Source organism: Rhamphochromis longiceps, linkage group LG7 (assembly GCF_057381845.1).
Source record: "Rhamphochromis longiceps isolate RC_006_pf linkage group LG7, R_longiceps_female_GT1.1, whole genome shotgun sequence".
Taxonomy (NCBI): domain Eukaryota; kingdom Metazoa; phylum Chordata; class Actinopteri; order Cichliformes; family Cichlidae; genus Rhamphochromis; species Rhamphochromis longiceps.
In genome coordinates, this window is record NC_140563.1 from 63,881,926 (window position 1) to 63,892,853 (window position 10,928).

The following is a 10,928-nucleotide window of genomic DNA, read 5'->3' on the forward strand; positions in this document are numbered from 1 at the left end:
AGTGGTTTAAAATTTAATGTTTCGTCCATACAACGAAAACACATTTTAACGGCTCACCTTACTGCTAACATTCATCAGTTTCCTGCTTGGGAATAATGCGATAAGAGTTCCCAAAGTGTGCGTGAAAAGTCCATTTATCTTCAACTCTCCACGTTTGCGCGTGCTGGTTGCACGTGGCAACAACGGCCTTTCCCGTAATGCAAATCTATGTCTTTTCCACCTGCGTCAAAACGACGAGAACACAGTGCTAACCGTGTCTGACCTCTTGATAGACTAACAAAAGTGCGAAAGAAAAAAAAAAGGAAAAAATAAATAAATTATTCAAATTAAAATGCCGGTGTTGTGCCAAAAAGTGATTGTCTGCCAAAAACTGATTTCCGGTATTTGCCAAAAAGCGATTGCTCATATTTAAAGTGCTATAAGTAACTTGTTGGGCTATAATATGTTAAACATATGTCAAATGCATCCCTTATGGATGACATAAAGTCATCTTGAGCCACAAACAACATTCGTGTAGCAAGATACAAGCCGCAATCAGTTTTTGGCAGCGACTTTTATATAACCTTTATTTATGCAGTAAAAAAAATCTCATTAACATTAAAAATGTATTTTGTAAGAGTAAGTTGCCCAACAGGACAGCAGAAATGGCAGCAAATATTACAATAGTTCTGTAAAAATATTTTAAGTGGGGATAAAGGACCGGATTGGTTATAATGTAAGTACAAGTTGTAAAGATACTTAAAAAACAGATAATGTTTTAATTCTTTATGTAACCCCTTTGTATCCCCTGTTCACCGAAGTCTATTTACGAACATACGTAAAGATATTACACATAAAAAATACACAGAAACACTGGAAATCAGTTTTTGGCAGACAATCACTTTTTGGCACAACACCGGTAATGTATTTTCCCTGCGTCAAAACCTTTTAAAAATGCACTTATTTCCGGTTATTAATCCGGTTATTAGCCATTAATACGACTTCCTTCAAGTGCTTTTGTTTTCAAATTAATTCGTTATTGCTCAACTGCATAAAAAACAAACAAAAAAATCTAACATCACAACTAACTGTGCAGGGGCGTTGTTAGCATTTTCTTTAAAGAATCAAGTGGCACAGGACACTGTGGGGAACCAGGAACAGAGTTTATTTTCTTCCACAGTGGAAAAAAACACAACTAGGCTTGATTTTCTCGCTGGTGTGCAGCCCTGTGCTCTCTTACAGGTGGTATCAAATGTGTGGGTGCACAAGAATTTAAACATTGCTCGGTAGTGAGTGGGAAGTTTTTAGATTTTTTTTTTAAACTCATAATGATAATATTAAGGACTATGACAAAAAATCATAATCCTAAAAAGAATGTTAATACTGAAATATTTACATATCAGAGACTACCAACTGAAGTCTCTGGGGACCCCGAGAATAAATTACTGTCAGCAGCAAATAAAATAAATTTAAAAACCAGAAGAGCAATTTAGTTGTGTGATTAATGAAATTGTAGTGAATAATGAAAACTATTATTATAGTAATATCAAGGCAAAGTTAAAAAATTATTGCACACACTTTTTTTAATTTTCACATTATTACTTAACAGCTTATTTACCGTCCTTTGAGTCTGGTATCACTGAGGTTTCACTCATTTCAATATAAATATTATTCCTGCTGTTTTTTTATTTTATTTATAAACACCAGACAGGACCTGACCTATTAGGCATCCACGAGGCATCCAAACCACCTCAGGTTGCTCCTTTAAATGAAGAGGAGCAGTAGCTCTACACTGAGCATTAAGCACCAAACTCTGCACCCTATAGGTCTGAGCCCAGACACCTTTCAGAGGAAACTCATTTCAACCACTAATAAACACAGTCGTATTTATTCAGTCACTCATGACCACAGGTTGATCCTTGTAGTTCAATAGCTTAGCTTTTATCTTAAGCTCGCTCTTCACAACACACCTGTACAAGATCTTTCTGTCATTCTCCCACCCTGTTCTCCTCTCGCTTGTGAACAAGACCTTGAGATCTTGAGATTTCCTCCACTTGGTGCAGCAACTCATCCCTGACCCAGAGTAGGCACTCCACCCTTTTCCAGCTGGGAACGGCGTCCTCAGACTTGGAGGTGTTAATTCCCATCCTAGTGCTTCATACTTACCTGCAAACCACCTGAGAGTAAGGCTACATCCACACTAGACCGGATAGATTTGAAAACGCTCCGCGTCCACACTATCAACTTCAGTCGTTTTCACAGAATTGTGCGTCCACATTGAAACAGCCAAAAACGCTTACGTTCCAGTACTGCACATGCATGAAACGGGAGACGATTCGACCTGCCTCATTTCTGTCTGCCGCTTCTTTACTTTCCAGCTCTTTGAAATGTCGCGGCAAAATGTTGAGGAAAAGCACAGAGTTTTTTAAATGGACTAACAATGAGGTGGAGTTGTTGCTGCGAGTAACACAAAAGTACAAAGTTGCAAAAGCGAGTGAGAATTAAAGAATTTGAAGAAAAGCTATCTGAAGCATGTACAGACTGATATTAATCTTTGATAGGGCTGTCAAAACTGAGAGCAAACAAAACAACTGCTGTATAATGCCCTTGTATATAAGTTTAATTGGTCACTTGACTGCATCACATGACTAAAATGTGTCATAGTTTTCAAAAACTCCTGTGCACTGCCACGCGAGCACCGTTTTCAAATGTATGCGTTTTCGGGAGCGTTTTCAAAACGCTGCGTTTTCGATCAGCGAAAACGTCGTCTCAGTGTGGACGGGAGGCGTTTTCAAACGAAAACGCATTAGTTTGGATGTAGCCTAAGTGGAGGTCACCACCTGATACACCTAAGAGAATCACATCATCTGCAAAAAGCAGAGATGAGTCCACTGAATCTGACACCCTACGCCTCTTGGATATGCTAAGAAATTCAGCCCATTAAAAGTTATGAATAGAGCCTCTGACAAAGGTTAGCACTGATGGAGACCAGTCTGACATTTTGTTGGCAACAAGTACCAGACTTTGACTCTCAACTAAAAACCGATGAAGCTAAAGACATGCTACAGGCAGGCAGAGCACACAGTTTGCCTCATGCTATGTCCAGGGCAAGCTGGTATGTGACAGTTGCTCTCTGTGTTTCAGGACCAAAGGTAACACCTTTATGATGTAAACCTTCCAGCTGAGAATTGGACAGCAACATCAGCACACGCATCACTCCCAGCAGGGTCACTGCCGCCTGGACTGGGCCTTGCAGTGTAACAGTACCAACTCTCTTTTTCCATGTGTGACATGACCAGGGCATGCCCCAGCTGTGCCGGGTAGAGTTGGTGGGGCCTTCAACCTTCTGATGATTTCCGTTTTACAATTTGAATTCTTTTTATATTGCTGGGTAGGTGTGTCTATGTTTGAAAATCTAAATAAAGTATGTAAAATGATTAAAAACTAGCATAAAATAAATAATATGGAGGACAAATGATACATTTTGGAGTAGAAGCAGGAAGAAGAAAATACTAAAAAGCACACAGGTATGACCAAATTTGTACCTTAGTAAAGTATTTAAAGTGAATGTAATAAATTACATTTCCACTATGAGCCTATCCATCCTCCATTCCACTTCAACGTCACTGTTTGTGGAGTGGGCTTTTATTTTGGGTGGGAGCCAGTGACACCCAAGGCCCTCCCTCTAGACGCACCTCTGTCACCACGTATTTGTTAATTTAGCTCTTAACGCCTACATCACCAATCAAAAACTAATATTGGCAGTTTACACTGCTATTTCCAGGAGAGAAACTCTTTTCTTCTCCCGCCTCCCACATTTCAGCCACGCCAACTTCCGCATGTTACAAAGTGCGCTAAGCCACAAGAAACAAGCTCAAGACCAGTTTATGACCCTGCGGCTATAATTTTGGATGACACACTGCAACAGAAAAAGTCATTCACAAAGACGGCGCTTCCCTATGCTAGCTCCACCCTGCATGGGATTAAGTGCAGAAAAATCTGTATGTAGTGTATATTTTGAAATGTTCCTTAATTGAGGTCAGGGTGACACAACACTGTTGAGTAGAGTCAGCTTGCTCACACAGATAAACAATTTTCTGTCATATGTGTGTCCTAGATTCCAAACGCTCATATTAAACATGTTCAAATGTCAAATTATGTCATTGCATGTGTAAGTAATCTGTTACTTGCACAAATAACCTGCGACTTCTGATTGCTCCAAATTGGAACAGAAATCCTGGCTCTATACGGTTCCTGTAAGAGCAGATGTATTGTCATCTCAGGCACTGCTCCAGAAGCTCCGCCCATCTGCTGTTAAAATAATTTGCTTGCTAGAGACAGCCAATCTGAAGACACCGGCTTTGTCTTTGTTTCCGATAGTGGATTAACTGAAATCCTACTCCAATGCCCAGTATAAGATAAATAAGGATTATTTTAAAGTGTGAATCATGCAAAGCTACTCTAATAGCTCTACACCTCTGCTAATTATCGTGATAAAATATATCTACTGGGCCAGTGTATCCAATGTGAAATGTGAGAAGATTAAGAATATTGCAAATACGTATATTTTACTTTTATAATTTTAAGATAAAAACGAAAATTATGTATGATAATGGAGTGGATAAAATATCTCTTTTCAGCATCAGTACCACCAACTATCATTCCATAAAGTAAAAATCAACTTTCTGCGCAAAATTGTCAATAGAGACTGAAAACGCAGGATTTTGGAAAAGTATCGGACTGCACAGGTTGCAGAGATGTACCTAATAAAGTGGCTGTTGACTGAAGCTTCCAGCGAAGAAACACAACCATAAGACCTGTGGATCAATGGAAGGAGCAGATGAAATGAATAGCTATGGAACGTTTTCTCTGCACCTCCAGCCGGTCACGGCAGATGACTTCCCCTCCCTGAGCCTGGTTCTGCTGGAAGTTTCTTCCTGTTTAAAGGGAGTTTTTCCTTCCCACTATCACCAAGCGGTTGTTCATAGGGGGTTGTCAAACTGTTTGAGTCTTCTGTGTATTACTGTAGGGTCTTTACCTTATAATATAAAGTGCGCTGAGGTGACTCTTGTTGTGATTTGGCACTAACTGGATTTAATTGAAAATTGAGTTTCACATTGTTGCCATGGTTTGAGGACTGACTGGCACTTATTGGCAAAGCTACGAAATATTTATAGATGTAACCAGCCTGAAATTCAATTCAATTCAGTTCAATTTAATTTTATTTATATAGCGCCAAATCACAACAACAGTCGCCTCAAGGTGCTTTATATTGTAAGGTAGACCCCACAATAACACATACAGAGAAAAACAATCATATGACCCCCTATGAGCAAGCACTTTGGCGACAGTGGGAAGGAAAAACTCCCTTTTAACAAGAAGAAACCTCCAGCAGAACCAGGCTCAGGGAGGGGCGGGGCCATCTGCTGCGACCGGTTGGGGTGAGAGAAGGAAGACAGGATAGAAGACATGCCGTGGAAGATTGAAACCAAATTGTTAAACAGAAACTAATGTTAATGTTTGTTTTCTGCATTGTGATTTGCTGTTTGCAGCACAGTCCATTTATTTGGTTATTCTTTGCATCACTGTCGCAAAGTTGGAGTGTTTATTCTTTCTTTTTTTTTAAATTGCTGACTAAGGTCAGAGCATATTTGCTAAATTTGAAACTGGCAGTTAGGGAATAACAGCAATACTTATATCTATAATCGAAGCCTTTATGCCTGTCAATCAAAGCTTCATACCCTTATCTCCAGTATTTGGATGGATATCTGATAAAGAAATTCAGCTGTTATTAAGGGGACATCGATCCATAGCAGGAAGTGTGTACACATGCTGCTTAATTCTGTAAAGTTGTACATATTAATATATAACTCTAAGGAGACTGACTCCCGTTTGGGAGGTGATGAAACGGTGGTGAGAGCAGTGGCCACCTCTTGGTTCCGGCCCTGCTGGCACACTTAATAGTCCCCTGCTTATTCGGCTGCAGCTTTCAGGAACTCAGCCGGACGACTGCTTATCACGATGACCTCAACCTCTAGAATTTGCATAACAGTGTAAGATAGAAATTAGTTTCCATCTTCGTGCTGATGGATTTAACTGAACGATGTGCCACATCTCTGAAGTCTCCTTCCATCCTCTCCATCTAAATAATGTGACCGACATGCTTCATGTAAATCAAACAGCTATTTTAAATATATTTATAAAAATCGTCATCAGCATTGTTTTTATTTGACTGTAAAGCTTGAAATCACTCAGTGTGCTGACCTTTTTGCCTGGTCCAGACTAAGAAAGTCTGGAGCCAACATGAAAAGAGTCACGTCATAGTACCGCTGCCTCCTCTCAGCTCCAGTGTTCACATATTCCAAACATACATTAAAATCTAAGATTCCCCCTGTGCTGTCTTCGGCGATACCGCCGCCTATTTATGGTTATCTCACTCTGACTGATGCTCCTGGTGTTGCCAGCTGTCTTGTTGTCATGACAACATGCTCATACACGGACACACAGTACCAGACACCAGTTTCGGTAAGTTTCTGTTTATTTTTAACAGGCTTCTCCAGAACTTAGACATTTTTTTCCTCCTCATCATCCTCGTGTAAAACAGACCACATCTGGACACAAACACGAGAAAAGAAGTGAAAACAAAGTTCCCAAAGCCACTGGAAGCTGATGTTTGGATGCCAAACAGCTGCACGCATTTAGTCTTCAGCATTTATTAAGACACCTTGTTTCTCAAACAAGACGTCCAACTTTTAAAATGATGTCTTGATTTTGAGATGTATTTGTATTTTCTTTAGTCTGCTTGCTCTTCTCTTTGAAGACAAATGGATGTTCTGCAGGCCGGAGATGCTGGCAAACTGCCACCAGTGGACCCAAGCACACACACAGTTTGAAGCTTTAAAGTATCACAGTTAAAGTGGGTTTTCCCCCTCTTAACGGAAGTGTCCACTCAGCACTTTTCTTCCCATCACGCTCCTCCTCTGGAACCAATTATAGCACTGACATGACTCAATTTGCTTAACACCCTGTACATCAGAGTAAACAGACATGGTTAGACAGCAGCAGTGTGTTGTTGTTTACTCTCTGCGCACTGGTTAAATGTGGCTGCCTGCTGTATGAGTTTGGGTGTATCTGTGTTAAGCTGATGAGGAGAGATAGATGGTGACTTCACCATCTGGAAATCTAGTCTGGCTCTCTGTGCAAGAGAACTGCTGACCCACGATTCAACTCTTCAACTCCACAAGGAACAGAGAGAGAGAGAGAGAGAGAGAGAGAGGGAGGGAGGTTAGCAGGAGGAGAGGATGAGGGAGGCAGGAGGTGCGCGGTGTTAAAAGTGCTTGTCATGAGGAGAATTCGGCGCGTCAGACTACTTTGTTCAGCCGTCAACAAGAGTCTTGGAAAGAGGAGTAGATGTGCACTCATCCAGACGTGCAGGCCGACACACACGGAGTCGTGTTTCCATCACTTTAGAGAACATTAAACTGACTTACAGTCAAATCCAGGAGTTTTATCCCAAATTACCCACCCTAAAGTTTGTCGCCAAAAGAAAGGCGAGCCCCTGCTACATCATTAGTACCATTACATGCTGTTTAGTGTTTTGTTTTTGTTCTTATTATAATGGCTTATGTTCTTTCAGAGCAAACTGTGGCTGACATGTTGGGAATTAAAAGAATGGCTCGGTATTGAAGTGTGAGTCCGTGTGACTGTGCATTATCCTCTAAGCAAAATATCCGTGAATCTGTAAATAAGACGCAGGTAAGAAAACACATGTGCTTTACTTTGTCTCATTTCTTCCTTCTGAAGGAAAATTCACAATCTTCATCAGTGTTGTCATCTACACCAGCGAGCACCAAACCAAACAACTTGAAAACTGGCTGAAAAATCCTTCGAGTTATGATGAGTTTATTGGGTGCAGGAGTCCTGCCTCCGTATGCATGCATGGCTGGACCGTAACAATATAGCCACTGCACTGCGACACAAAGATTCAACTGCCTGATAATGGAGCTAATAAAATGCAGTCTAGTTTTAATCTTAACTACAGGATGTTTTATCCTACTGAGCGGTAGAAGTAAGGAAAGATACTTTAATTTTAGGTGGCCTTTTCAGGGTGAAGGAGGTGAGAGGGGGAAATGGTGTCTGTTTTAGAAAAATGCATGCTGTGATTAGCAGCAGAGGGTTAGCCATGCCCTGCTTTTACACTTTCATTATTATCCATCTTCCACCAGGATATTTAGAGCGTCACACACTTCATTTTTTGCATTCTGCTGGAGTATCGTGGAGTGACCTGTATCTTTTCTGCCCTGATTTATGGTAGAAATGTCTTTATTTGGGAAAAGTTTAATGAGTTCATAATTCTGGTTGAACATCAGGCAACTTTCATATTTTTGTTTGGAGTCTTCTGCTCAAATGTGCATCACCTGTTCCCACCTGATGTTTTCATTTCTGTTCTTCAGCAAGACTATTCATATTCAAAACATGTTGCACATGTAACTGGTGATTTAAGTGAATCGTGTACATTTTAACTTATTTGTTATTCTGACATGGGACCAGGAGGTCAGGCAACTTTATGTTAAGATTAGGTAGCAAACTAGCAACAGCTCTTCTGAACCTGAAAGTGTTTCTCCTTCTTCGTTTCTTTCTTCCTCTGTGTTCACACAGCCACACAGGAGAAGATGCTGCCGCTGCTAACTGAGATAACAATTCATAATTCACATTCATAGTTTGGGAGTAAGACTAATTATTGTTTCTTTTACTCTATCTCTGTGATGTAAATGAGAGGGGATCTCTTCTTGTCTTTAAGGGAGAGTTAAAGCAGCTTGTTTCGGACACTGGATGAACTAAGGGGGCTGTCACAGCTTAGTTTAAGATGAAGAAAGATTATTTTGAAAGAAGAAAGATTATTTTGTACTGTAAAATTACTCTTTATTTCCCCTTAATTGCAATTAATATTACTGCATCTTTACTTCAGTCAGTTGTAGTTTATCAGCCAAATGAGTAAAGCCATCTTTAGTGTTAGTGTTCTATTTATCAAGTGGTAATGATCAGAGCTGTCCATTAAGGCCCTAAATTAAACCAGCGTGAGTTTGTGGACATTTTATATCAGAGGTCACTCTTCTTGTAATCTTTGGTGTTAACATTCTCACAGTCTGAGAGTCCTCTCAGCTTTAGTGACGAACACAAACACACATTTGCGTCTTTTGTTCTGTGTTTTGCTGATAAATGTCCTCTGATCCATCATGATAAGCCTTCTGATCTTTGATAGGACTCGGGCTGAGAAAGAAGCCAGCAGCGCGCTACAGGATAGTCTCAGGAACATGTTCAGGTCAGTCTCCTCTACCTCGTCCCCTCTTTTTTTTCTTCTCCTGTTTGTTCTTTTTTCTTCCTTCACTTCTCACTTTCACTCTCCACTTTAACATGGCTGCCTCTTATCCCCGAGGAGCTCTCAGGCATCTGACCAGTCGACCAATCTGGTTTAAAGATTGATGGCCCCCGCGGCCAATGGAACACATTCCTGCTCCACGAACAACAAATTATCTTCAAATGAAAACTCGACAACCTTAGCCCCAATGTTTTCTCTAGAAACACAGAGATCCCAGTGACCCAAGGAATACTTTGTTTTCCCAGCAGACTGGCATTAAGGTGGAGCGTCTTTAAATTAAGAACTCATTTCAAGTTTTTCCCCTTTTATTTAAAGAATATGATGATGTTTTGATGCCATGCAGAATTAACTAGAACATTTAACTGTGTAAATCTGTGTGTGTTCATGTTTACTCAGGTGTGTTTTATACCTTTGTGTCAGATATTTATGCATATGAAGCCCTCTTTTGTTTCAGCAGGTTGTGTCTGGATTAGCCGGGGCCAAAATGTGTCCTCCCTGCTCTCCTACAGACGTGCTGCAAGTAAGAGTGTGTGTGTGTGTGTGTTTGTGTGCGTTCACCCTGGATCCTCCCGTTTGAGCTATTTACTGATATGGAGCAAGGATGAGCACTGCAGCATGCAGCTGGCCAGCAATATGGTAACTGATATCATTTTTTTTCATTATGACTTTGTTTCTGCCAATCGTCATTAATAAAATGCAATTTTATGAAAATTACGCCAACACACAAAAGGAGATACAATGGTACATATATGCAGTTCGTCTTAGGCTAACTACTGCACTCCTCCTTGCGCTTCAGGCGGAAGAAGAAGTTAGTCTCTGCCATATTGTTCTCCAGCTAAACAAAGCAGATTTCTCTCAAAGACGCATCCAGAGTCATGCAAAGGAGCAAAGAGCAACAGTAAAGCACAGCTGGTTACACAACAGGGAGTGCACCACATATTCATCAACTTGCATTTTGTTCCTCGGTGGAAAAACAGAAGTATCATCGAGAGGGAGGCAAGATGATGAAGAAAGATGAGTCACACGTGCTAAATGCAAAAAACTGACTCAGCAACAGTTTTGTAGGGCGGTTGGACAATTTGCATGTTAAAGTTGGCTTTGGAGTGTGCGCGTTTCTGTTTAAACTCTCCTGGGGTTTCATAACTTGCAGATTAGAGCAGTTCCTCTGAAAGTATTCGGCAAGCCTCAGAGTGGAGATTAAAACCACTGCAGGTGGGGCACAGTTGAGCCGGAGGTGGTGGTGGTGGGTATGGAGTGAGTGTGCTGTTACCTCGTTAAACATGAACTGCTTCCAGCTCCAACTTTGAGAACCACAAGAAGATGGGGAAAGGTCACGCACTGGTCGCACCTTTTTCTTTCTTTTTTTTTTTACTGACACTGGTAATTAATAGTTTTAAGTGAACTTAATGCCATTGCCATGACCTTTGACCTCCAAATAATGTTTTCTTTGGCCAATTCTAATCACAAATTTACAAGCCACAGTGGACAGGCGCTCCCTGCAAACACAGGTGCTGGACCAGACTGACCTGGAACAGAGTGAAGTCTCTGCCTCTCTGAAGCTATTTGAATA